We start from the raw sequence: 27,207 nt of genomic DNA on the forward strand, positions 1-27,207 counted from the left end.
CGTTAGTGATAATGTAAGGTAAGATGAATTTGTAGAATGCTAATTGTCACACATGAGGATATCCAATCACTAAGGAGGTGAGAGTAGGCATGTGGTGAGGCTGGGCCTGAGTACAGCCAATCGCAATGGTCCCACAAGAAGACTAATTTAAAAGCCAAGTCTGTGAGTAGGGGGGACCTGGTTTGGGCAGCTTGGAGGGAGAGGGAGAGGGAGTGAGTGAGTGAGTGAGTGAGTGAGTGAGTGAGTGTGTGCTGCAGAGCAAAATTGTCTGGTGGGTTAGTGGAAGTGAAGACGGTGATTGGGGTATGCGGGTTCCTTGTTGTCTAGTGACTTGGTCAAGTGTGTGAGAAGTTTGAACTGGCAGCGCTTTTGGATGGGGAGCCAGTGGACTCTGAGGAACGGTGTGGTAAGGGATCGGCATGGGAGGTTGAGGACAAGTATGGTGGTGGACTTTTGGATGGTTTTAATTCTGTGAAGATGGGTTGGGATGCCAGAGTAGAGAGCATTGCCATAGTCCAAATTCGGTAGTGATTAGGACCTTTATGAAGGTACGTCTGGTGTCCAGCGGGAGCCACTTGATGATTTTACATAACATGCGGAGGACGTGGAAGCATGCAGAACTAACGGCATTGACCTGGAACTTCAAGGTGAGGTTGGTGTCCAGGATGAAGCCTAAGTTCCTAGTGTGGACGGTTGGGGTGGGTGTGGATCCAAGTTCAGCAGGCCGCCAGGTGAAGTCATAAGGTGAGCTCTTATACCAGTACATCAACAATTCAGCTTTGTCAGCTTTGAGCTTGAGGGAGTTCTCTTTCATCCAATTGGCGACGCTGTTAATGCATTGTTTGAAGTTTTACTTTTGGTGGTGAAGGTGTCTGAGAGGAAAAAAATGAGATGAGTGTCGTCAGTGTAGGTGAGAATATTGAGTCCCTGGTATCTGATGATGTTAGACAGAGGAGTCATGTACATGTTGAAAAGTGTGGGGCTGAGTGATGATCCCTGTGGGACTCCGCAGATGAGATCCTTGGTTTCTGATGAGAACGGTGTGAGCCTGACTCATTGTGTTCTTCCGGAGAGGAAGGAAGCTATCCATTTGAGTGCTGGTCCTTGTAATCCTGCTGTGTGTAATATAGCAATGAGTGAGTAGTGGGAGACGGTGTTGTAAGTGGAGAAGAGGTCGAGGAGGATGGAAGCAGCAGTCTGTCCATGTTTGAGGAGTGTGCGTATGTCACTTATGGCAGTCAAATGATAGTGGGAAAGTTCTAATAATAATGGGGAATTGTGTGGGATGGGACAAGAGGAATGATGACAGTGTCAGCAGAGCTGAGAAAGCCTAAATATATAGATCCTGGAGGAAATGTATAGCTGAAGAGGTCTTTCCTTACTGCTCGAATAGCCCTGCTTTCATTTGTACCCCAAACCCATTTGCTTCTTACCAAGACTGGGAGCTTTAGTCTAATCTATGCTGAAACTTGTCTTACTGTGGCAACCCTTGTAGCATGCCAAACAGGTCATGCTGGAATTGCTTCAACCCTTGGGTGGTCTCTTTTGTAAGAGGACAATTCTGTGATGTTTTACTTGCAAGATCAGTTAAATGTACTGTTTTAGGAGCAATTGCCGAAAGAGTTTGAAGTTCTCACTCTTGTATTTTTTTTTTTTTACGAAGTTTTATATAGCGCAAACTTGACCCAAAGGTATCGGGTTTCAGAGCGCTTTCCATAGCACCAGTTCTTTGCATGAGTACACATTCATTTTTGTTAAGCACGGGAAGATTAAGTGATTTGCCCAGAATCACAGGATGTTCAGCGTCATTGCCAAGACTCGAGCCTGGTTCCCCAGATTTGAGGTTGACCGCCCTAGCCGTTAGGCCATCTCGTTATAGTCTGCTCTCGTAAATTTTATTCATTTTTTTTGTATACAGATTTTTATTGGTTTTTCAAGGTGATATCATAGGAAAAACAGCCCACCGCCCCCCCTCAGGCATGCTATGCCTCAACAAAAATGTCCGTTCATGGCCACCTAGGGCATCTACCGTGTTCCATGTCCTCTACGTTCTGAACCCCAGTAGTCAATATTGTGAAGCGAGTGGAAGGGAGCCCCCAACTAGTCCTTCCCAGGCCCCACCCTTTGCTCAAGACTGTGAGGAATCGCTAGATTCAGTCATCCAGTGCTGCGCCCAACTCCCCGAGCGAATCCTCTTAGTCCCCAGGCGGGTGAATCACCAAGTCCACCAGTGCCACCCATGCACGCGCCATTTCCACCGACTTCTCATTCCCAGTGCATGTAGCCATCCGTAATCTGCAGGTCCCATCACTCTCCGCCCATTTCGCTAGTTCCCTAATCCATTTCAGCAGGTTGGGGGCATTCTTTGATTTCCAGTGACTAGTAAGCTCCCCCTTTGCCAATACTAACCCCAAGTCGATAAATGTACTAGTAACTTTTGTCTGAGCAGTATGCGGGAACCAATACAACAGGCAACAACCAGGTGTCAATGCTACTTCTCTCTCCGTCACTGTGGTCAGTCCAGTCGTCACCCCTCTCCAGTAGTCTCCCAGGTGTGGGCACTCCCAAAACATGTGTAGGAACCCTGCCCCCTACAGGTTACATCTTGGGCAGGTTGACGATACCCCAAAGTACTCGTTAATTTTGCCAGTTGTTAGGTAGGCCCTGTGTAATACATAGAAGTAAATTAATTGAAAGTGTGTATTCCTAGTGCTCTTCCAAGCCTGTTCTAGGATCTCTCCCAATGGTTTCTCCCCGATGGCCTCCACCAAGTCTGCCTCCCATTTAAGGCGTAACGCTACCAGAGGTTGTCGCAAGTCATGAGTGATCCGCCTATAGAGACATGTAACCGCCTTAATAGTCCCCGCTGCCATCACTACGTACTAACATGCCAGGAACAGCTTGCAACCCCTACCGCCAGTGCTTTCTGATGGTTGCCATCAAAGCCGCATGGAAGAGAAATTCCCCTCATGGGAGATCATGGCGCTCCGATAGGTCATCAGAGGGGAGGAGGCTAGTATCCTCGAATAAGTCCCCAATAGTGATGACCCCTTCGTCTTCCCACTGGCGCAACTTGCTCCAATCGCCCCCATGAGGCAGTGCTTCACACACCCGCAGAGGAATCTCAGGCGCGTATGGGATCCGTACCCGTGCCCTTCCAGCCAGACAATTCCAACACTGTCTTACTGTTTGCAAATCATGGGGAATCGTTCTATCTCTCACAGATAACCGTAACAGCACCCGAGAAAGCTGGGACAAACTTGGGTCCTGACCCCCCAAATCCCCGTTATGGAAACAGAGGTTCCTAGCTTATTTGGAATCATTACAATGAAGTATAGAACACGATAGGCTGCTATACGTGAAAGTCTCCTTGCCCAGCCGGACAAGGAATTTATTTATGAAACAATGTCAATTATGATTACAATATACTTTTCACAAATAGTGTGGCACAAGCCTGTGCTGTACTAAAGAAGAAGGAAAAATAGAACAGAGTGAAAGGGGTGTTTTCAGGCAAGAAAAGGAGCAAAACAGGGCACTGTAAGTAAATTAAAGGATAGTGACAGTGTCGCCTGGAATGGAACATACACAATTACATTTACAATCTGCTGTATGTATGCCCACTCATGGGTGTCGACGTTTCGATCCCTATCGCTCAATTACATTACTGGGATCATCATCAGGACTTAAAATTAGATTTGCCTGAATGTAACAAAGCCTGTTGGGAAAAACAAAGAAAGTAAAAGACTTTTTAAGGATTAAAATGACGGAGGGCGGTCATCACATGTCTTGCATCTTTGTAACAGAATCCGGAATCGCAGTGTGTGAATTGTGCGTAGTGACAGTGCTTGTTTAAAAACCTAAATACACTTTTTTATATAAACAGTAGACCTCGGAATCGCAGTGACATTCGTGCGATTGGCGCTAAGGACTGTGCGAGAAAGAGTGAGTGAATTGGATCGTGCAGAACGCGTGGATAGGAGCTGCTCACGGCTCAGTGGATTGGTGGTTGAGCTGAGCACTGTGCAACTGTCTATGAATATAGGGTAGTCTCCCGGTGATTACTTATGGTTGGAGAATATACACTAGACATACCTCTGATTGAGAGGTTTGGAGTTTTCATAAGAGAACATCCAGGTGGGAAATTCTCGGGATATTCCAGCATGAGCGCCAATAGCGCTAGATATATTCTCGTTTGTTATGTTGCCGCATTAAGCCGGACTGTGGGGACAATAAGAGTCGGTAAGTTTGAACCCAAATAACATCGGGAATTGGAAGTGGAAAGAATTTTCAAAGGTGCATGTAGGAGAGTAGGGTCTGCAATCCTATGATCACCCAGATTTTTTGCTTTTGTTTCACTGGTTTACGACTTTCTCTGGCTGTGGGCCTGCTAATCAGACCCACAGCCTGGCTGTTCTCTTTCTAAATTACGATATGTACCCTAGGTGCATTTACCAATTGGTACTGGGCCACCTTATCAGACCCCGTAACGCAGGGCATAGGTGTACCCAGGGCCGCCAGGGGCTGCAGCATGTATTATGCCACCCCTGGCTGGCCTCCTAAATTTGACACAACTGGCTGCATGACAGCTGGGGCGAAGTCGTGTAATCACACTTTGCTTTAGATATAGTAGCCCTATATCTAACCATACAATGGACACTCGAGTTCCTATCAGTCACTCCTATGGCAGGCCTTGACAATCCTGAAGGCAGAGTGCATGGGCTCGTGTGAACTAGGCTCTGGCCCGAGCCGAGCCCGGTTGCAGCTTGCGGAACCAAGACCCAATGGCTGTTCCATGATAACGCGTACCTCATCGGTAACTCCGGTGTCGCGTTATCAAGGCATGTCGAGTAAGGTGTCATACGAATCGGGATGCTGCCCCCTCACCAATTCTGGCGACGAGGTTAGCATTCCGCCCTTCTAGAGGGACACGACATGTACGTAACTGTGAACCCCGGTTAAAGTTAACTAAAGCCTCAGCTCCACAAAATGGATGCTGCCACCACAGACACGAGTCTGACCTCCTGCTGCTGGGAGTCCTTCCAGTGAGGGGAGCTTGGACAAAGGGTTTCCTGTCAAGGGCGGTGTTCGCACCGTCCTAGACAGGGTTTGTGTATTCTGGGTAGGTAGGGCTTTTGCGAGAAGGTGACTGCGGAGTGGCACCCCGGTGCTCACTACGCATCTGCCGGTCAGAACCAGTTCCAGGGGCGCCAGCCCTGGCCTGGGGAAAGTCCGGCAGGGGAGAGGGGTGTAACTACCCCCCTTCCTGGTCCCACCCTTAGGGCCGGACCTAGTCATGTACCCACCCCTTTCTTTAGAATAAAGGCCGGAGCGGGGACCCTTCCAAATTAGATCATCTTTGAATCAAGAACTACTTTCTACGAAAGGACACTCAAGACTCTTCTCAAGATTTCTCCCTTGTGACTAAGGAGTAGTCACCCTGCATCAGCGGGCACCATCTAAGAACTCTGCGGGTTGCTGCAAGTCCTTCCTCAAGGATCCGACGGCCCAGCTCGACGAGAACCGGCTTCCCTGGCACCTCTGACCTCTACCCACGTCATCAGCTCAGCTGTGATCTGTGGGTGCGACGAGACCTCGAGGGACCGGCCATCATCAGAACCTGCACGCTCTTAAACCAGCACGACCATCGAAGCGATTCCCTGGCGAGTGCTCTGGGGTCCGAGAAGCCCCGACCCTGAGCCGCTCTAGCACCGAAGTGCAGTCTCCCAGCATCTCCACGATCTGCGTGGGGCCCTTCTGCTCGCTGCTCAGCACGTTGTCTGGTCACTCGCCGCTGGCTTGTGCCCTTCTGTGACGACATCCGACAATCAACACTGCTGGTCTGGTTGCTCCAGACTGGCCCTTGCTTCCATCCTTGCAAGAAGCCCCCCGGACCCTCCTGGTCCACTCAAGACGCCATCTTAGGCCCACCACGTGGCCCTGAGATCTGCCAAGGCTTGTTGCCCCATCCTGGGCCCAGCGACGCCGACAGCATCATCCTTCGTGGGACAGCTCGCACCTCCGCCGTGGTCGCCGACAACGCCTCCTGGTCCGTGAGACTGCAGAGCCTAGCGTCGCCCACTCACCTGGTCGAGGTGACGGCCAACCGGTGCCATCCTGGTATCCTCGGACTACTGGCTAGTAGTACGAACTTGGTCCCCTCTGCTTTCAGGTATCAACAATCTCTGATCCAGGCTTGGATCTCTACGAACTATTCATCACTGGTCGCCGGCCAGCAACTCCTTTTCTTCCGGCTCCTGGCTCGTCAGCGAAGACCCCGACGCCTGTAAGACTTGTGCAGCCGCAGCCCTCGTGGCTAGGTAACTCGGCATTTCGGTGCCTGCATAGCCTCTTTACTCTAGGGTCCCGAGTCCCTCGCTTCCGACTTGCCTTATCAGGTCCGCCCGAGACCTTAAACTTTCCGTGTCCTCGGACACTTGTTTTAATTGTGCACTTGAAGTATTTTCCTAAGAGATTTGGTCTGTGCTTAGTACCCTGTCCTCATAAAGAGTCCAGGGCTGTTGTGAATCTTAATAAATATCCTGTTTATTTTCATAACACTTGTGTGGTGTCCTTTCACTGGGTGTTCAAGGGGTACATGTGTGGTAAACAGCTGGCTTAACACGCCCTCTCGAGTCTTTAGCCTTAGACTGCTCGTATCCACGCTACTAGGATAGCTGGTCTATAGGCTGACTTACAACCAAACACCATAAGGGTCGTTGGAACGATACATAGCGGTCGCTAGAATAGCGAACGTTGCATATCGGGCCAACTTCTCACATTGGTGAGCAGCGGTTGGGATTTGAGCTTGCTGTTGTTTTACCACACGTATCCTAAGAATATCTTGTTGAAAGATCGCATAAGTACTGTTAGTACATATAACTAAAGCTTAGAATACTCTGAGTTCTACTGAACCAGCTGTTGCAGCTCCTCAAGGCCTAGCACACCTTGGCTGCAACTCTTAGCAAGGGAACAGTAGGTAAACACATAGTGTAGGTAGGTGCATCACTTACACCACACTAGAAGCAGTATGTCGGACAAAGGAGGAAACTCTGAGTCTCCCCTTGTGTCAGTTGACCCTCCACAGGTCATCCCTTCAAGATATACTGCGCTTAACTTCCATGAGTTACGACAAGTATGTACCTCTAGGAAGATTAAGCAAGGGGCTAACCCCACCACCTCCTTTCTGATTGGTCTCCTCGAGACTTATGATGCCGGAAAGGCTGAGAAGCTTCTTAGCCATTCTAATCCAGAAGGAGACATGCCTCCCCTCGAGGGAACCAGAGGTGACCCTGACCTAATCCTCCTCTCAACCGAGAATGAGAATGTGGAGGAGGATGAGGATGAGGATCCCTCTGGGGATGAGGCAGATAAGGGACAGGTAGAAGTCGTCAGACTAAGCAGGTCCAACTTAAGCAAACATGATAGCGGTACTGGGGGACCCCTGGGGCCACTATCAGGTCAGCTTAACATTGGGAATGGACGAGCCCGATCTCTGTCAAGAGACTCTGGCAGATCCCTTCAAACCAATGGCTCTCGCAACTCTTCTCAGAGAGGGATGACGTCCCCTCAGCGGAGAGTGTACGAAGCTAAGGAAAGGGCAGCTAATCTGAGGATCGAAAGGGAAGAACTTGCCCTGGCCAAAGAAAGGCTTGCCTTTGCGAGAGAGCAACAGTTAAGTGGGGTAGTCCCCACTGGTGGCAGCAATGTACCTAGCAATAGGGAAAAGAGTTTCGATACGAAACACCTTGGTAAGATAGTGCCCCCCTTTAAACAAGGGGACGACATCCACAAATGGATTACTGCTTTGGAGAGGGCCTGCACTGTGCAAGGTGTTCCCCAGAGTCAGTGGGCAGCTATCTTGTGGCTCTCCTTTGAAGGTAAAGGAAGAGACAAGCTCCTCACCACAAGGGTGGAGGATGCGAACGATTACCAAGTCTTGAAAAATACACTCGTTGAAGGGTTCGGCCTAACCACTGAGCAGTACAGGGTGCTGTTCAGGGATACCCAGAAAACGCAGTCTCAAGACTGGTCTGACTTTGTCGATTGTGCCACTAAGGCTTTTGAGGGCTGGTTGCTGGGCAGTAAGGTTACTGATTACGAAGGATTGTATAATTTGATGATGAGAGAACAAATTTTAAACAATTGTCAGAACCAGTTGTTGCATCAGCATCTTGTCGACTCGGATCTGACCTCTCCCCAAGAATTGGGAAAGAAGGCAGACAGATGGGTTCGCACGAGAGTCAAACAGAACCAGGGCCAGAATCAAGGTGGTCAGAAGAAAGCAGACCAAAAGGGTAAAGATTCTAAGGGGGAACAAAATGACCAGAAGTCTTCGACAGGTCCCCAACAACCCAAAGAGGGGGGGGGTCAGGCTCCCCAAAAGAAGAAAGAAGGCCAATCCAAAAGATGGTGCCAGTACTGTAAAAGTAAATCTCACTGGTTTAGTGAGTGCACCAAGAAAGGAGGAGGGCAGACTCCTGCCACTGCAGCCCCTAAGGCACCTGTGCCCCCTAGTACAGTCAGCAGTGGTAGTGCGCCTCCCAAGGGTTTAGTAGGGTTAACCCTGGGTTCTGAGGGGCGTGACAACTTAGTTGGCACACTCACTCAGGCTGTCCTTGTCAGTACAGGGGACGAGGACGTGTCCCCTGACATAAGTCCCAATACCTTGGGCAAATACAGACAGACGCCTTTCATAAATGGAAAGATGGCTCAGGCCTATAGGGACACTTGTGCCAGCGTCACCATGGTGACGCCTAACTTTGTGGACCCTGGACAGATCATGCCAGGTACAGAATTCCTGGTGACCAATGCAAGCAATGTCACTACCAATCACAGTATGGCGATTGTAGCTTTCTCCTGGGGAGGGGTAACTGGCCAAAAGAAGGTTGTAGTTAGTCCAGACCTCCCAGTGGATTGTTTGTTGGGCAATGATTTGGAGTCATCACAATGGTCAGAAGTGGAGCACCGGACTCACATGGAAATGTTAGGTTTGCCAGCACATGTGTTCGCTGTGACCAGGTCACAGGTCAGGAAATGCCCCACTGAACAGGTGCTGGATCCTGGAACAATGGACCAGACACCTCCCAAGAAAAAGAGCAGTAGGGTTAAGGCTGCGCCTTCCCCCTTGCCCCAGGTCGTGGATCAAGTCTCAGAGGAGGCTGACCTACAAGAATTGAGGGAAACTGAACCTAGGGAGTTCGAACTTGATCAAGTTGAATTCTTGGGTTCAGGGGGACCCTCAAGGGAAGACCTGGGGAAGGACCAGTTAGACTGCCCTTCTCTTGAACCCCTCAGATAGCAGGCTGCTGCTGAGGCTGCTGGGAACGCCACAGGTACCCACAAGGTATACTGGGAAGACGGACTCCTGTACACTGAGTCAAGAGACCCCAAGCCTGGCATGACCAGGAGGCTGGTTGTACCCTTGTCTCAGCGTGGTTTCCTACTTACCTTGGCCCACGAGATTCCCTTAGCAGGTCACTTAGGCCAGACGAAAACGTGGGACAGGCTTGTCTCACACTTTCACTGGCCTCATATGAACGAAGATACCAAGGAGTTTTGCCGCTCCTGTGTCACTTGCCAAGCCAGTGGTAAGTCAGGTGGCACGACAAAGGCCCCCCTTATACCCATGCCTGTGGTGGGGGTGCCCTTTGAACGGGTGGGGATCGACATCGTCGGTCCCATGGAACCACCAACAGCCTCAGGGCACAAGTTTATACTGGTGGTAGTGGATCATGCCACCAGGTATCCTGAAGCTATTCCCCTTAGGACCACTACAGCACCTGTTGTGGCAAGAGCCCTAGTTGGAGTATTCTCCAGAGTGGGCTTCCCTAAGGAGGTCGTCTCCGACAGAGGTGCAAACTTTATGTCGAGCTACTTAACTGCTATGTGGAAGGAATGTGGTGTCAACTACAAGTTCACTACACCCTATCATCCACAATGCAATGGGCTTGTTGAGAGATTCAACAGGACCCTTAAAGGGATGATTCATGGACTACCTGAAAAGCTTCGGCGTAGATGGGACGTCCTGATCCCCTGCCTCTTGTTCGCCTACAGAGAAGTCCCACAGAAGGGGGTTGGCTACAGCCCTTTTGAACTTTTGTACGGGCATCCTGTAAGAGGACCCCTGTGTTTGGTGAAGGAAGGATGGGAGAGACCTCTCAAAAAGCCTGCAGCCAACATAGTGGACTATGTGCTTGGCCTCCGCTCGCGGATGGCTGAATACATGGAGAAGGCATCTGAAAACCTTAAGGCCAGCCAAGAACTCCAGAAAGCTTGGCATGACCAAAAGGCTGTCTTGACTGTTTACCAGCCCGGACAGAAGGTGTGGGTGTTGGAGCCAGTGGCCCCAGCAGCACTCAAGGACAAATGGTCCGGGCCCTACACCATCCTGGAGAAAAAGGGAGAGGTCACCTACCTGGTCGACCTGGGAACTCCCCGGAGCCCCCACAGGGTGCTTCATGTTAACAGGCTCAAGGCATATGTCGACAGGAAGGACATGAGTTTGCTCATGGCCCTAGATGAGGGACAGGAGGAGGAGAGTGACCCTCTCCCCGACCTGCTCACTCAGAATCCTGACGATGGATCGGTAGATGGTGTTGTCTTTTGTGGCAGCCTCTCCGAACATCAACAGAGAGACTGTAAACAGGTTCTTCAGTCTTTCAGACATATGTTTTCTCTAACACCCAGCCAGACCGATTGGTGCACCCATGAGGTTGACACTGGTGACAGCTTGCCCGTTAAGAGTAAAATCTACCGGCAGCCTGATCACGTTAGAGACTGCATCAAGAGTGAAGTGCAGAAAATGTTGGAGCTGGGAGTCATTGAACCCTCGGATAGCCCTTGGGCTAGTCCCGTAGTTCTAGTGCCGAAACCTCACACCCAGGGTGGTAAGAGAGAGATGAGGTTCTGCGTAGACTACAGGGGTCTCAATGCAGTCACTAAGACTGACGCCCACCCAATACCAAGGGCAGACGAGCTTATCGATAGATTGGCTTCGGCCAACTACTTAAGTACGTTTGACCTGACAGCTGGGTATTGGCAAATCAGGTTAGCTGAGGACGCCAAGCCTAAAACCGCATTTTCAACCCCTGGTGGGCATTATCAGTTCGTGGTAATGCCCTTTGGTCTGAAAAATGCACCTGCCACCTTCCAAAGGTTGGTGAATCAAGTCCTTACTGGGCTGGATGACTTCTGTGCGGCGTATCTTGACGATATCGCTGTCTTTAGCTCCACCTGGGAGGATCACCTGGTCCACCTGCGGAAAGCGTTAGAGGCCCTGCAAGCAGCAGGCCTCACTATCAAGGCCACCAAGTGCCAGATAGGGCAGACACAGGTTGTATACCTGGGCCACCTTGTAGGTGGAGGCCAGGTTCAGCCACTGGAGAGCAAGATACAGTCAATCAGGGACTGGGCTCCTCCAACCACCCAGACTCAGGTTCGAGCTTTCTTGGGCCTGACTGGATACTACCGGAAGTTTGTCAGGAACTATGGTTCCATCGTGACACCATTAAACGAACTGACAAGCAAGAAAATGCCAAAAAAGGTTCAGTGGACAGCGAGCTGTCAAAAAGCATTCGATGACCTAAAGCAGGCCATGTGCACGGCGCCTATCCTCAAGAGTCCGGACTACTCCAAGCCATTCATTGTCCAAACAGATGCTTCTGAGTTGGGTGTGGGAGCTGTTCTTTCTCAACTGAATTTTGATGGTCAAGACCAGCCCATTGCTTTTATAAGCAGAAGGCTGACCCCTAGAGAGAAGAATTGGTCAGCTATTGAGAGGGAGGCCTTTGCTGTGGTTTGGGCCCTGAAGAAGCTGAGGCCATACTTGTTTGGCACCCACTTCAAGATTCAGACCGACCATAAGCCCCTCTTGTGGCTAAATCAGATGAAGGGTGAAAACCCCAAACTGCTTAGGTGGTCCATTTCCCTACAGGGGATGGACTTTACAGTGGAACATAGACCTGGTACTGATCATGGCAATGCCGATGGGCTCTCCAGATATTTCCACTTAGAACAAGAAGACTCACCTGGTCAAGGTTAGCTTATTGTTCCGACATTTGGGGGGGGGTCATGTAGGAGAGTAGGGTCTGCAATCCTATGATCACCCAGATTTTTTGCTTTTGTTTCACTGGTTTACGACTTTCTCTGGCTGTGGGCCTGCTAATCAGACCCACAGCCTGGCTGTTCTCTTTCTAAATTACGATATGTACCCTAGGTGCATTTACCAATTGGTACTGGGCCACCTTATCAGACCCCGTAACGCAGGGCATAGGTGTACCCAGGGCCGCCAGGGGCTGCAGCATGTATTATGCCACCCCTGGCTGGCCTCCTAAATTTGACACAACTGGCTGCATGACAGCTGGGGCGAAGTCGTGTAATCACACTTTGCTTTAGATATAGTAGCCCTATATCTAACCATACAATGGACACTCGAGTTCCTATCAGTCACTCCTATGGCAGGCCTTGACAATCCTGAAGGCAGAGTGCATGGGCTCGTGTGAACTAGGCTCTGGCCCGAGCCGAGCCCGGTTGCAGCTTGCGGAACCAAGACCCAATGGCTGTTCCATGATAATGCGTACCTCATCGGTAACTCCGGTGTCGCGTTATCAAGGCATGTCGAGTAAGGTGTCATACGAATCGGGATGCTGCCCCCTCACCAATTCTGGCGACGAGGTTAGCATTCCGCCCTTCTAGAGGGACACGACATGTACGTAACTGTGAACCCCGGTTAAAGTTAACTAAAGCCTCAGCTCCACAAAATGGATGCTGCCACCACAGACACGAGTCTGACCTCCTGCTGCTGGGAGTCCTTCCAGTGAGGGGAGCTTGGACAAAGGGTTTCCTGTCAAGGGCGGTGTTCGCACCGTCCCAGACAGGGTTTGTGTATTCTGGGTAGGTAGGGCTTTTGCGAGAAGGTGACTGCGGAGTGGCACCCCGGTGCTCACTACGCATCTGCCGGTCAGAACCAGTTCCAGGGGCGCCAGCCCTGGCCTGGGGAAAGTCCGGCAGGGGAGAGGGGTGTAACTACCCCCCTTCCTGGTCCCACCCTTAGGGCCGGACCTAGTCATGTACCCACCCCTTTCTTTAGAATAAAGGCCGGAGCGGGGACCCTTCCAAATTAGATCATCTTTGAATCAAGAACTACTTTCTACGAAAGGACACTCAAGACTCTTCTCAAGATTTCTCCCTTGTGACTAAGGAGTAGTCACCCTGCATCAGCGGGCACCATCTAAGAACTCTGCGGGTTGCTGCAAGTCCTTCCTCAAGGATCCGACGGCCCAGCTCGACGAGAACCGGCTTCCCTGGCACCTCTGACCTCTACCCACGTCATCAGCTCAGCTGTGATCTGTGGGTGCGACGAGACCTCGAGGGACCGGCCATCATCAGAACCTGCACGCTCTTAAACCAGCACGACCATCGAAGCGATTCCCTGGTGAGTGCTCTGGGGTCCGAGAAGCCCCGACCCTGAGCCGCTCTAGCACCGAAGTGCAGTCTCCCAGCATCTCCACGATCTGCGTGGGGCCCTTCTGCTCGCTGCTCAGCACGTTGTCTGGTCACTCGCCGCTGGCTTGTGCCCTTCTGTGACGACATCCGACAATCAACACTGCTGGTCTGGTTGCTCCAGACTGGCCCTTGCTTCCATCCTTGCAAGAAGCACCCCGGACCCTCCTAGTCCACTCAAGACGCCATCTTAGGCCCACCACGTGGCCCTGAGATCTGCCAAGGCTTGTTGCCCCATCCTGGGCCCAGCGACGCCGACAGCATCATCCTTCGTGGGACAGCTCGCACCTCCGCCGTGGTCGCCGACAACGCCTCCTGGTCCGTGAGACTGCAGAGCCTAGCGTCGCCCACTCACCTGGTCGAGGTGACGGCCAACCGGTGCCATCCTGGTATCCTCTGACTACTGGCTAGTAGTACGAACTTGGTCCCCTCTGCTTTCAGGTATCAACAATCTCTGATCCAGGCTTGGATCTCTACGAACTATTCATCACTGGTCGCCGGCCAGCAACTCCTTTTCTTCCGGCTCCTGGCTCGTCAGCGAAGACCCCGACGCCTGTAAGACTTGTGCAGCCGCAGCCCTCGTGGCTAGGTAACTCGGCATTTCGGTGCCTGCATAGCCTCTTTACTCTAGGGTCCCGAGTCCCTCGCTTCCGACTTGCCTTATCGGGTCCGCCCGAGACCTTAAACTTTCCGTGTCCTCGGACACTTGTTTTAATTGTGCACTTGAAGTATTTTCCTAAGAGATTTGGTTTGTGCTTAGTACCCTGTCCTCATAAAGAGTCCAGGGCTGTTGTGAATCTTAATAAATATCCTGTTTATTTTCATAACACTTGTGTGGTGTCCTTTCACTGGGTGTTCAAGGGGTACATGTGTGGTAAACAGCTGGCTTAACACGCCCTCTCGAGTCTTTAGCCTTAGACTGCTCGTATCCACGCTACTAGGATAGCTGGTCTATAGGTTGACTTACAACCAAACACCATAAGGGTCGTTGGAACGATACATAGCGGTCGCTAGAATAGCGAACGTTGCATATCGGGCCAACTTCTCACAGTGCATACCCGTTAGCTGCTACGATTTGTATTTATATCAGAATCCATTAGGAATTAGGAGGGAAGGTATCCTGTTTCTTTCAGTTACGCCTGGTATGGCGGGCTAGAAAGAAATAATTAATGTTACTACGTTGGAGGTATAAGTGGCTCCATTACGTGGGTTAGGTAAATAAACTTTTTACCGTGGGTGTGCTCAGCCTACCTTAATCAATAGAGAAGAATATCGAGATGCTCGAGCAGGGCTGAATGGCCTTCCACTCGTTTCACGATCGATGTCGGAATGGGACGCTGAAAACAAAATTATGTTTCATTGAGCGTCTCGTATCGGAACCATGGTTAAATAAGGAAATTGGTAGTTAGTTTGGTCATGAGCCCGGTTAAGAGCTACTTACCAAGTCGGATTAGAGCTCGCGTGTGGACAGGATACTCGGTCTCGATGCCGGTTCATGGTGGGGAGTATGGGATTGCTATTTGTAGTCTGGCATTCCGGTCACGTGCTGGTGACTCAGAGCGCCATCTTGGAGCAGTATACTGGTTGGAGGTTTACGGGCGCCATCTTGGAGTGTTGTGATGGGTTCCCGGGTTGAATGATGGCAAATTGGGGGTGGCATCATGGGAGGAGTAGATGGACATGGGGAGGGGAGTGCAAGGTGACAATACCGTCAGTGTTAGCTACCCTCTGGGTCCCCCTTGTTTCTAGAAAATACCCCCAAATCCCCAGCATCCCGGATTCGCCTCGCCACCAACTTCGTAAACCACTGGATCTGCGCTGCGTGATAGTAAGTCTCAAGATTTAGCAGGGCAAAGCCCCCTTCCACCCTGGGCTGCTGCATAGGGACAAGCGCCACTCTCTACCTCCCGCTGCCCCATAAAAACCCTGTGAGCAAGGTGTTGAGCTGCACAAAGATCCTGCGCTGAATCCAGATGGGAAGTGTCCCGAAGAGATAAAGAAGCCTAGGTAAGGTAACCATCTTCACAAGTGCAACCCTACCTGCCACAGACAGCGGGAGTGTTGCCCAAAATTCAAAGCAGCTCTTAACGCTGCGCACCGCCCATCCTATATTACCCTCCCGGAGATCCGCGGGTCGTGGTAGATCCAGGTCCCCGAATAAGGCAAGCAGATGGGCTCCCATGGAACCCCTTCCACACTCTGCATACCGACTCTGCCAGGACTGGCAGGGCACAGGCACGATTTGGTCCAGTTGACACAGAGCCCTGCAACCCTCCACAGTGTGACTAACAAATCCCTAGCTCCCCGAAGCGCATCACCAGAGTTGGCTAAGAAAAAAAGGAGATCATCTGTATAAAGCGCTATATGCTGTACCTGGCCCTCCACTAGCAGCCCCTGATACACTTTCAACCCGTCCTGGCATGGACAGCCATGGGCTCAATTGCCAGGGCAAATAACATAGGGGACTGGGGGTACCCCTGCCTCGTACCCCTTTCCACCTGACAGGTAGCAGAAATCAAACCCCCCATCTGACTCTGGCAGTGGAATTATTGTACAAGATCGACCTCCACTCTACAAATCAGTCCCCCAAACCAAATGCCCTCAGGACATTAAACATTTACAGCCCTTCTAGGCTATCAAAAGCCTTTTCAATGTTGACCGTGAAAATTCAGGCACCCTCCCTGCAATAAGTATATGCCCCTAGATTGCGCAGAAGTTTCCGAACATTCATTGCTGTGGACGGAATCTCGTAAATTTTATTCATCAATTTCAGATTCGGGTTTGGATTTGTGGTGACCAAAGTGCCAGTTAGATGGTCACAGCGGAAACTAATCTTCAAAATCAGTAGTTATTATTAATAGCTTTGGATAGGACTGTGGGAGTGGAAAAGTGCCCATTGAACCTCCTTCCATTATACACAAATTCTTATAAATTGGACATATGCCAAACATGTTTACAGAACGATGGTTTTGAATAATTTGAGATCTTAGTTGAGTTTTGGGCTGATACTGTTCTGCGTTGCACTGAAATTTGGCTTACACTTGGACACCTTTGGGCTGGGGGCAGGTCTCAAAATCTGGAAACACTGTTTCAAAGGCAGTGGCGTGGAGGGGGGGTCCGCCCTGGGCACACAAGTTTTGGAGGCGGCGTGGCCTCCACCTGCTCTTACCTGCGGCCGTCACAGGAATCGTCAGCCCCTCCTCCCCTTTTGCCCGCTGCAGGCGACAAATGATGTGCCCGTCTCTGGCAGCCAAAGACCAGGCTAAACCACTGTTCACAGGCGTCCCCATGGCGCGCAAACCAGTGCTTTAAATGGGCTGGTACTCACATGTACTGAGTACCGGCACTTCTTGTTTTTACCAAGCTGAGTACCGGCACTTATCCAGTGCCAATGAGAGTACCGGTACTCGCATTCATAAGGTGGGCACTGGGTAGATGCCCGAGGACCAACTGGAGACCATTTTTTTGGCAGCATGCTGGCCGTTTTGGTGTCTGTCTGTATCATTCAGCTGAACGGCCTGCTGGAGGCCTGCCGCAGGGGCAAATGAGCATCTCCTCCTAGATGAAGCTCTCATTGTCCTCCACCACCCCCTGCCTGGCCTCCATGCTGGGTTGTCTTGTCGTTTATTGGGCACCGGCTGCCAGGGGCACAGTGATGTGTGCATCCTGAATAGGTGGGAGGGAAGAGAGCCTGCATAAGTGACTGTACCATTTTAACTGATCGGCCTCCCACTGAGGCCAGACTCACTTGCTCCTGCAAATCCACCCCCTCCACCTGCTGGGACATTGGCTGGGATAAGGTGGTTTAGATGGCCTACGTGGCCGGCCTGGACCCAGGTGAGGTGGGAGGAGGTCTACTGACCTGTCAATCAGAGGCCAGTATTGTTCTTCCCCCAGTGGCGGCTGGTGACATTTGAAATTGGTGAGGCGTAAAATTGGCGGTGGAGGGCACCTCGGCGAGCGAGCCGAAGGACCACTGCCTCCATAACTATATACTATTGTATATTGACAAATATAGTTTACAGCAAGCGGGTATTTGCACTGACTAGCGTCAGTTACTACAGTGGTTAATTTATTTGACCAAAGAGTTGTGGCACTCTTCATTACCAACCCTGGTATGCACCAGTTTCTGCCAACATTTCTCTTTACAGCAGTCTCATTTGGGCAGTGCACCAACCCTTGATTTCAGGGCATCTGCTGCTACCAATATATATATATTTTTTTGAAAGACCTTTATTGTACATCAACATCATTGCACAGCCTCAGGCCTACAACCCAGAAGGGCCGGCCGCATGTTAACTCAGTTAGTATTTTGTGAGAGTGTTTAAACACAGCCGTTCAGCCGACAACCCTGGGTCCGGCGGCGTATTTAAGGAGTAATGGCAACTTTCAGGCAATACAGGCTACGGATAAAGTATTGTCTTATTTATTTTTCTTTTTTTCTTTGTTGTAGCAGGTACAGTGTAAAGATATACAGTTTAGTCAGTAAGAACAATAAGCAAATGTTAACTTAGACAGTAGACATCTTCGGTAGCATCATAGCATACATTGAACAGTTACGCACAGGTATGTACACACCGGCCACCCCACGCTGGCACAGTTGGTCATTTGTGAGGATCACGTTGAATTGCTGCCATAACTACACACATCCATCAGGACAAACTAGTTCCATCCTCATCTACCTCTTCATAGGAGTCGATAATGTCATCTTCAGGCAGCGGGTCACACAGGTCCCCCTATATTTATTCCATGGCATCCAAATCTTGTTCCACTTGCGTGGACTTGCCCTCACCGTATACACCGCTCTTTCTATAAGCATCAGGACATCCATATTCCTACACCAGTGCGCCAGTGTAGGCGTCTCAGACGCGCCCCATTTCTGTGCTAAGTCTCTTTTCGCAACCATCATACCTATTATGCCCCAGATTTGACCATGGCGTGAGAGATCGTTTGGTTCCCATATGTTCAAAAGACATCTACGGGGCTCAGGTAAGAGGGAGACACTCAGTGTTTGGGAGATAGTGTGCAGTATCTGCCTCCAGTATTCCAGCACGCTCGGGCAGTCCCAGATGGTGTGTAGAAAGGACCCCTCCTCCCCGCAACCGCGAAGGCAGTACGGATGTTGCGCCTGGTGAAATGTATGCAGTGTGGTCCCGGTGTAATATATTCAGTGCAGTATCTTAAGCTGCACTAAACGGAACTTGGCTGAAACGCCTATTTCTTTTGGGGACGCTAGCGCCTCATTCCACTCTGTTTCGTCCATATCGCCCAGTTCATCTACCCATTTCTCTTGCAGCCTACATGTGGGGTCTGGCAGGTTGTTGGTCAGTTTGCGGTATGTGAGGGAGGTGGCGCTATGTTGCATATAATCTGTGAGTAGCCGATCCTGCAAGGGGGAGGCTTCGGGGATCTCCGTGTCTGTAGGTATTGCAGTCAGCAAAGCATGGCTAATTTGCACGTATCAATAGCTTTCCGTTGGACCAAGGCCATATTGTTGCTGGAGCCGGGGGAATGGTACCACAGTCCCTTCCGCCGACAAATCTCCCACTGTCGATATACCAATATTGTCCCACTGCGTGAAACCCTTGCTCGGTCTGAGGTGCCCCAGCGCCTTGGTGTCCCATAACGGGGTTTGCTTAGTGATTGTAGTGTAGTTCCTATTTTCCCTATAGGCTCTGCGCATTGGAATAACATAAACAGCAGTGTAGACGTAGGACTGCGGTCTTCTAGGTCTCTACTGACTATGTTAGACTTAATTTTAGGTTTGCGCCAGCTAGCTCAGAGGTCACTGGAAACTTTCTTGACTGAATAGGAAGTGATCAGCTTCCCTGGCTCAGACAAGAAGGGATTCAGCTTCCGACAACCGCATAAACATGACAACTTTGCTCCTCAGAATAAGAGTCAATCTCTAGAGTCGTGTGAAACAATAGACAGCTATTTCACTCAGTCAGTTGTGCAGATTTACTTTCACCAGAGTGCAGAGAATAGAGAGACGGGCGTTTTTCAATAAAAGATATTATTTATTGAGCAGTCTTCCTTCTCATGCAAGAGAAATGAATTGCCACAATTGCAAGACTTGTTATTATGAAAAGTGCGTACAGTAAAAGGAGTATTACAAAATAATACTGTAAAAGCATTGATATGGTTTCTTAGCCATAAGATAGTTAAAATGAATAAAATATATACATTCATATATACAGTAGCTAATGACCTCAACTGGTGCTTCTAAGTACGCCTACCCCAGTGTACCTGACCTAAGCCTAATACAAGGGAGGGAGTAAGTAACAGTTTAAGTTAAGTTGGTTTTGCCAAGAGTTTGTTTCAAGAATTCTCTCTAAGGGTTTAGTCAGCACCGTACCTCTGGAATAGAATGCAGGAGGTCTGGTATCTCCTTCTTAGGACCCGATATCCCAGTCACCCGCAAGGGTAGGCTGGAAACGCCAGAGCTGGATTTTCTCGGCAGGAGAAAAGACAGCGTCTTTCTCAGCGCGTCAAGGAGGAGGGGCAGCGTCCGTGGGCTTCTCGCATCTGCTGGGCTCTCTGCAAGGGGACAGCTGTTCTGCTCCAGTATTCACCACCACCGTGTGCTTGCTTAAGGCAATGTTGGTATATTTATACCTGAAAGGGGCCGAGTTTGACGTATGTTTTTGGACATAAGACGTCAATAAAGATGTCACTAAGAACTGGTCGTTCTTACAGTGCTCGCAGGAGTTCTATTACTAATCAAAACAAAGCAAGCTGGGCTTTCCCAGGTTGCTGGGGGTTTGGTATGTCGAAAGAACTCTGTGTGCTATCTAGGAATCTAAGGAAGTGGCTTCTGCTGTGTCATGGACTGTCATGGACTGCAGAGGCGAGTTACTGAAATATGGCTCTCATTGTTATGCCATTATAGGGATATGTATTGATTATAGCCGTATAGGGGAATGAGGTCACAATATTGATCAGGGTCCTAGATAAAACACATCATGATGACGCCATTCCATTTAAGCCTTGTCTGCGCTGTGTACCACAGGCTTACTGTGTGTTTCGTGGGCCCTATAAGTTTCGTCGCGATTCCCTTGTGGTAGAGCGCCGCCAATAAGCTGTGCGTACCCAGCTGTATTCCATCAGCCTTATATGCTGGGTCATCATGGGGGACATGTATCCAGTGGTTAATGACCTTGAGATGTATTGCCCAATAATACATCTGTAGGTTTGGCAACTGTCTGTTGTTGGTCCTTTTAATTTACCCGAAATACAGCTGTTTGCCAGATTTCAATCTCGTGGTTATGCAGAAGTAAAACTTTCTCGGGTGGGTTGTTCTTATGACAAAGGTCACGTCTCTCTAATGACAGCCAGTTCAAAAGTCTCCCACTCCCGGTAGCCTAGATCTTAAGTCTTACGCGCTCCTCTTTTCACGACTCCAACCGCGGTGAACTGACAGACAGTCCGTATACACCAAACTCTAAGGAAGAACCGCCAGGGGGCAGTGTTCATTACTAAAATAAGCAGGTGAGACTTATAGTTAAAGAAAGAGCGGTTCCCAGGAGAAGTAGTTTTAAAAATCAAGAAGGAATGCATTAAGACCTAAAAGGTGACGCAAGAGAAATCCTAGAGATACGATCAAGGGTGATGTAACCAGGAAATTTCTTGCAAGTGGCAACCAACCAGTGCCTATAAGCATGAGAGACTGATTATTTAGTCTTGAAAAAGATGGCAGAGTATCAATAAAAGCCATCGAAACGCGTCGACGCCACTGCTGCACAATCACGAAACCAAATCTATCCTGTAGACAAGATATATAACGGGTCCAGGTTTAGTTTTTGTGAATACCAGGTTTCCAGATGTGCAAAATATAAAGACCAATAAGAAGTGTCTGTTTGTCTCTCCCCCAATGTGATATTTGTCTCTTTTCAACCAATCAATGTTAATGAAAATTATTTGTGATTCAATGTGTTTTTAATTTTTGTGTATAAAATGATGTCAATGAAATTGTAAACTGTTTTTATGTAGGCGCGCAATGGCTTGTTTTTAAGTAGTGTAATATACAGAAGTATATAAAAAAATGTTTTAATAAATATCAAAACTATACTGTTACTGTGTGGGTGCATTATAGTGTGCAGGATTTATTGTATGTGTTTAGTTGACCTAGACAATCATGTTTGTGTAACTTCAGCTGTCCGCCAAGGGAAGAAACACCCCTTTTCTTACTGTTTAAAGTACCCTATTCCCCTGGTGTGCTAAGGGGTCACTCTCAAATTATAAAACGCACATTGATTCTTAGCCTGAAAGTGCTAATAGTACTGTTGGCTTGGCTGCATCCAAGGTTTAGAAGCTCCTAGCATTGTTCCTAGAAGTACTTCACACCACCCATAGCATATGTACCTGTTGATCTGCACATATGAAAAGTTTGAGACAACTGTCAAGGGCAAAATGAACAATCAATGGAAGTGTTTTCTATCATCATGTTTCGCCTAGCCTCTCACCCCGCCAGCTAGCTACGCCCCTAACTCAATTTAATGAGTACCTGCACTTAATTTTTTTCCTTTGAAAACACGGACGCAAACATTAAACATCTCCTCTCCCCTTTCCAATTCAGCACATAATCCATGAGCGTTTCAACTTCCGCGTCACTTAAATGACTGCCTTGGCTCAGTGGCCGAAAACACAAACTGTAAAACCATACATATGATCACGTTTTACATCGTTGTCGGAAGCTTCATACTGGAACAGCAACTCCAGTATGTCACCCGGAGGAGAGATTCGGGATTATGATGAGTGTAATGAATGGTAATAGAAGAAAGACTACCGCATATCGTACTAGAGATAAATGCTTGTGGGGAAGAGCTTGTCCAGAAGGTGGGGCCATCTCAAACAAGACTGAGATAGAGGGTAACGGCGTCGTTCGAAATTTGTTTGCATAATTATACCTACACGGACACACATTTTTGTTTTTATCAGAGATTTTGCTAATATGTTGAAGTTTTGGATATGCATATTCATTCACTTATCATTATCAAGCCATCAACAAGGAAGATAGAGTGCATCTCTTTATTTTATCCATGAATGTCATTTGAACGTATGCATTGAATATTCTGAAGAAACCCGTTTTAAAAGCATCACGCTGGGGCAAGGACAACACAGTAACAGGAAGGACATTGAAACTACAGTTTCTGATGTGCTTATCATTGGTAGGTGAAAGACAGACTTGCTACAAGTAACCTTCACGACAGCATACAGGATGGCGGATCGAGATCTAAATTATTGCTTGAGTAAACAAGGCACTAAAACGTAATCTAGAGTTGCCCTAAACCGCTCTACCCCTGAATGCGCCGATTATTCATCTCAAAGTCCTATGCAATCCGACAACAACTCTTATGCACGCATAGGTCACTCTTTCACAATTTATTTAACTTGCTTTCTTGTAATTGTAATATTGCATATGCAGAGTGGAAACAGTAAATAATTAACACACGCCTGGAATGGAGTGACATGGAAACTCCGCTTTAGATCCCGTCCAGTCAAACATCCGCCCCCTGCCACTTGCATAGTAACTTAACCGTACCGCCGTTCCTTTCAAATCTATTGTGTGGTCGCTTCCCTGCTCCCAAATGTCCTTAACACTAGCTCACGTTTCACAATCAATGCCATATTCCATGCGCGTCAATATTTTCACCTCACCTCACTGACTTCCGATTTCTAGCGCAACCCCGAACTTCTCATGCCGGCTGTCTCACAGCCGAAGCTCCGCCTGCGCCTCGTGCTTCCGTTGCCAGCCGTTTCCTAGGAGATGAGTGGTCGCCGTGAGGAAGGCAGAGGGAAAACCAAGGTTTTGACACGGGAAGTGGGACCAGTAGAACCGGAGAGAGGACCCCTACGACCCGAAAGAGAGTCCGTCGAATTAGAGGGAACGTCGGAACGCCAGGGAGAGCAAAAGTGGAGAAGGTAGAATTAATTGGAAACTGAGAAGTCGGCTTCAGAAAACTTCGCAACAATTTCAAAACACTTGCCCGCTATTGCGCATTTTGATATAAGCCTGTGTGTTTGTATTAGCAGAAAAATCGCGTTCTCTTGCTGTGTTTGCCGGAAGTAACGCTCTTCTGCTTTGAACACTACCCATTGTGGCATTTGTGAAGTTGAAATGGGTGACTAACATTGAAAATATTTGTATAATGATGATGATGATGATGCTGGTATCGATGCAGAATGAGGAGGCAGACTCGGTGACTATGGGGAAGGTCGCTTTATTATAATTACAGGATCGCGGGAGAGTGCAGAGAGTCCGCTCTGCTCCGATCCGCGGGCTCTCTTCGCACGCATGCGCACTCACTCGGACTGGGCGTCTTCGCGTGTTGCGTCACGCAACGCACGAAGACTAGAGCACAACTCTACATATATCCCCTTTTTATACATACACAAAAGAGTCCTCTGAGTCCCCAGGGGCTTAACACCACCCTAGTTCAAAGTCTCTGAAATGATTGGGTCTGACCACCACTCTAACGGCGCGTGTGCGTCTTACCGGCGTGGAGGCTTCTCTGGTGTAGTTCTCTTCAGGGCTTACAGTCTTGTCTCTTTGCTGACTCTGCTCGGCTCTTTTTGGTGCCACACACCTTTCTCCCTGTGTTTCCTCTGCAAAGGGTCTTTCTTGATCTCCCAAGTCCTCGTAAGATCCTTCTTCCGTCTGGTGCTCTTCCCCAGCTGATGTACATCTTCTCTGTCTCTTGGCCCTTGATCTTGTAGGGCTCTCTCTTCCTCCGCAGGCCACTGAAGGATCTTGTTGATTTTAGCCATGCGGTCTTGGGACCACACGTTCCCGTTGCTGAGTAACGCCACTCTATCGTATACTTCTACTTGCAGAGGCGGGCTGTATTTGCTTTCTCCTTTCCTTTTCAACACAGCCAGTTTGACTCTCACCCACTCCCCTCTTTCAAGTGCAGTCTCTTGTACGTTTCTCCCACGGTTATATTGGTCGGTGTATTTTCTGAGCTCTCTCTAGGTTATGTTGTACTACTGCAGGAGACCATTTGCTGGTGATGGTCTTTTCTCTCCAAACCACATTGTCCTCCGTGAAGGGGTGCCTGCCTCTCAGGATTTGGAATGGGCTGTACCCAGTGGAGGTGGGGGTAATACGGTAGGCCCATATCATCTTCAGTATCTCTTTTTCCCAATCCTTGCCTTTCATGATGGAAGCTTGGATGGACCCCATGATGAGCCGATTGAATCTTTCCACCTGTCCGTTGCTCGAGGGGTGGTATATAGAAGTGTGTTTGGTTTTGATCCCATTCCTTTCTGCATACTTGTACCATTTCTCAGAGGTAAATTGCAGGCCATTGTCGCTCAGGATTGTCCTCGGGATCCCTTCTCTCAGGAAAACCGACGTGAGGAACTTTATCACAGTTTCAGAGTCCATTTCTTCTTGGATATGAATTTCCGGCCACTTTGAGTATTTGTCCACCAGTACACATACATACTTCGGCACTCCTTGGTTGTCCAGAACAGGTCCTAAAATGTCGACCGTGACATCTTCCCAGGGGTCGCGTGGCTGGTCAAATTTCCCCAAAGCAGGCCTTAGAGGTTTCAGGATTTTGTCAGCTCCTTGGCACTGGTCACAGCCTCTCACATGCCTTTCCACTTGTAGGTCTAGTCCAGGCCACCAGTACATTTGCTTCACTCTCTTTTTTGTTTTGACAATCCCGAGATGCCCTTCATGTAACTGTGTCAATAGGAACAGGATCAAACTCGTAGGAGGCACCACCTTGTCTCCTCGATATAGAAAGATGCCCGAGTCACTCACAGACAGTTCCTCGCGGACTTCATAGAATTTCCGGAGCTCTTCCTTTACTCTCTTCTTTTCGGGCCAGCCCTTGATTATGTGTTCTTTGACTTCCCCGATCTCTCCATCCTCTTCATATGCTAGGACCCATTCTTGCTTACTGATTACTCTTTCTGGAACTTCCGTTATCGCTATCATTTCTTCATCCTCAGAGGAGAGGTTTGGGGCTTCTTCCATGGCTGAGGCTCTACTAAGGTAATCAGCTACCTTGTTGCGTGTCCCCGGTATATACTCCACGTCATACCGGTGCTCCAGTAGTTTCAACAACATCTTGGCTATGCGTGGCGTGGTAGTCGCATGTCCACTCAAGGTTAGCACTTTGACTAGCGGCTTGTGGTCCGTCTGCAGTCGAAATCTCGTGACCCACAGGAACTGCCGGAACTTCCCCATGGCCAGCGGCGGTTCTACCATGGGGGCGTTTGGGCACCGCCCCCCCCCCCTGTTTTCTCGCCGTGCGAGAAGAAGGCAGAAACAAATGGTAGTTATTTATTTATAACTACCATTTGTTTCTGCCTTCTTCTCGCACGGCGAGAAAGCAGTCAGCAGAACTTGATTACTCGAGCCTCAGTGCAGGGGGGAGTGGCTTGGGGGAGTGGCTTGCCCAATGTTGTGAATACGGACTGTTTGGACAGCCTGAGAGGCTGTCCAAACAGACAGTATTAGCAACAGTGGGCAAGCTGCTCCCCCAAGCCTCCTCCCACTCTTCGTTCTGCAGGATGCAGACTAGCAGAAATGACGTAGTTAGGGCAGCCGGCCGAACCAATCAGCGCCGGCTGCCATGGAGGGGAGGGAGGCTGCCTGCAGCCTTCCGTGACGAGAGCCCACACATGTCAGACGCAGCGGGCGGCAGCATTCAAAATCCAGGACGCCAAGGTAAGTTTTTTATATTTATACTGTATTTTTAATGCAGGTCGACCACTCTCAGGTAGGCACAGCAAGAGCATGACTTTGTTGCAAGAGAACATTCCCATGGCAGTGCACAGTCTTTTGTAAGCAAGCAGCCAAATCCGTAGAGCAGGAGCCTCCTTTTTAAAAACCATGAAAATGTTTGGCAGAGGTATTATTGAGGACGTAATAATTCATAGGCGTTTATCAAAAACCAGGAATGTGAACCGAAGCTAAAGGCATTTATAGTCTCACCACAGTGCAAGCTAACATTACAGGACTCGGCTCCATGGCGGCGGGATGGGGGGCGGGGGCACGGGTGTGGAAACTGAGGGGAATGTGTAATCTGTATAAACAGCCTTTTCATGCTCCTCGCCGTTAAGGTGCCCGTGGTGATTGTGGTATGTCGACTCATCTTGCGGTTCATAAAGTGGTTTTTATTCAATGAATAATAATGTCTTTGAAAGGATGGGGCTCTATGTTCCGCTGCAACATTAAATCACGTCGAAGAGCTCGCAGTACACTTATTTGTTTAAAGAATTAGCCGGTAGCGCTGCAGCGACACAGACCTCTGCCAAGTTACTTCCTCTATTTATTTATTTATTTATTTATTTATTTATGCATTTTTATATAGCGCGGACTTTACCCGAAGGCGTCAGAGCGCTTCACATTAGGAACAGAAATGAAACATAATGAGAAACATTACAAAAGAGCAGATTACAAAAGCAAACGTTACTTACATAAGGTAATAGTGACAATTGTGAGCAAACAAAATAAATGAGGTAGTAAAAATTGTGAGCCACCAAAATTACATGAGGTAGTAAAGGTAAAAGTGACAATTGTGAGCAAACAAAATACTTGAGGTAATAGTAAAAATTGTGAGCAACCAAAAATACATGAGGTAGTAAAGGTAATAGTGATAATTGTGAGCATACAAAATACTTGAGGTAGTAAAAATTGTGAGCAACCAAAAATACATGAGGTAGTCAAAAGTGCACAAGAGGAAAGTG

General features: G+C 49.0%; 2 protein-coding genes across 3 annotated transcripts in view; one reads left to right on the plus strand and one right to left on the minus strand.

Moving 5' to 3' along the window:
* Positions 1-23,264, minus strand: part of MTO1 (mitochondrial tRNA translation optimization 1) — a 342,142-nt gene extending 318,878 nt beyond the window's left edge. The window contains exon 1 of the mRNA XM_086932362.1: positions 23,161-23,264. The gene's annotated coding sequence lies outside the window, so the exon portion shown is untranslated. The remainder of the gene's footprint in view (positions 1-23,160) is intronic.
* Positions 23,210-27,207, plus strand: part of LOC147705893 (uncharacterized) — a 383,606-nt gene continuing 379,608 nt past the window's right edge. The window contains exon 1 of one of the 2 annotated variants that reach the window (XM_086932363.1): positions 23,210-23,424. The gene's annotated coding sequence lies outside the window, so the exon portion shown is untranslated. The remainder of the gene's footprint in view (positions 23,425-27,207) is intronic. The other variant, XM_086932364.1, reaches the window with a different exon arrangement.

This window comes from Lissotriton vulgaris, chromosome 7 (assembly GCF_964263255.1).
Source record: "Lissotriton vulgaris chromosome 7, aLisVul1.2, whole genome shotgun sequence".
Taxonomy (NCBI): domain Eukaryota; kingdom Metazoa; phylum Chordata; class Amphibia; order Caudata; family Salamandridae; genus Lissotriton; species Lissotriton vulgaris.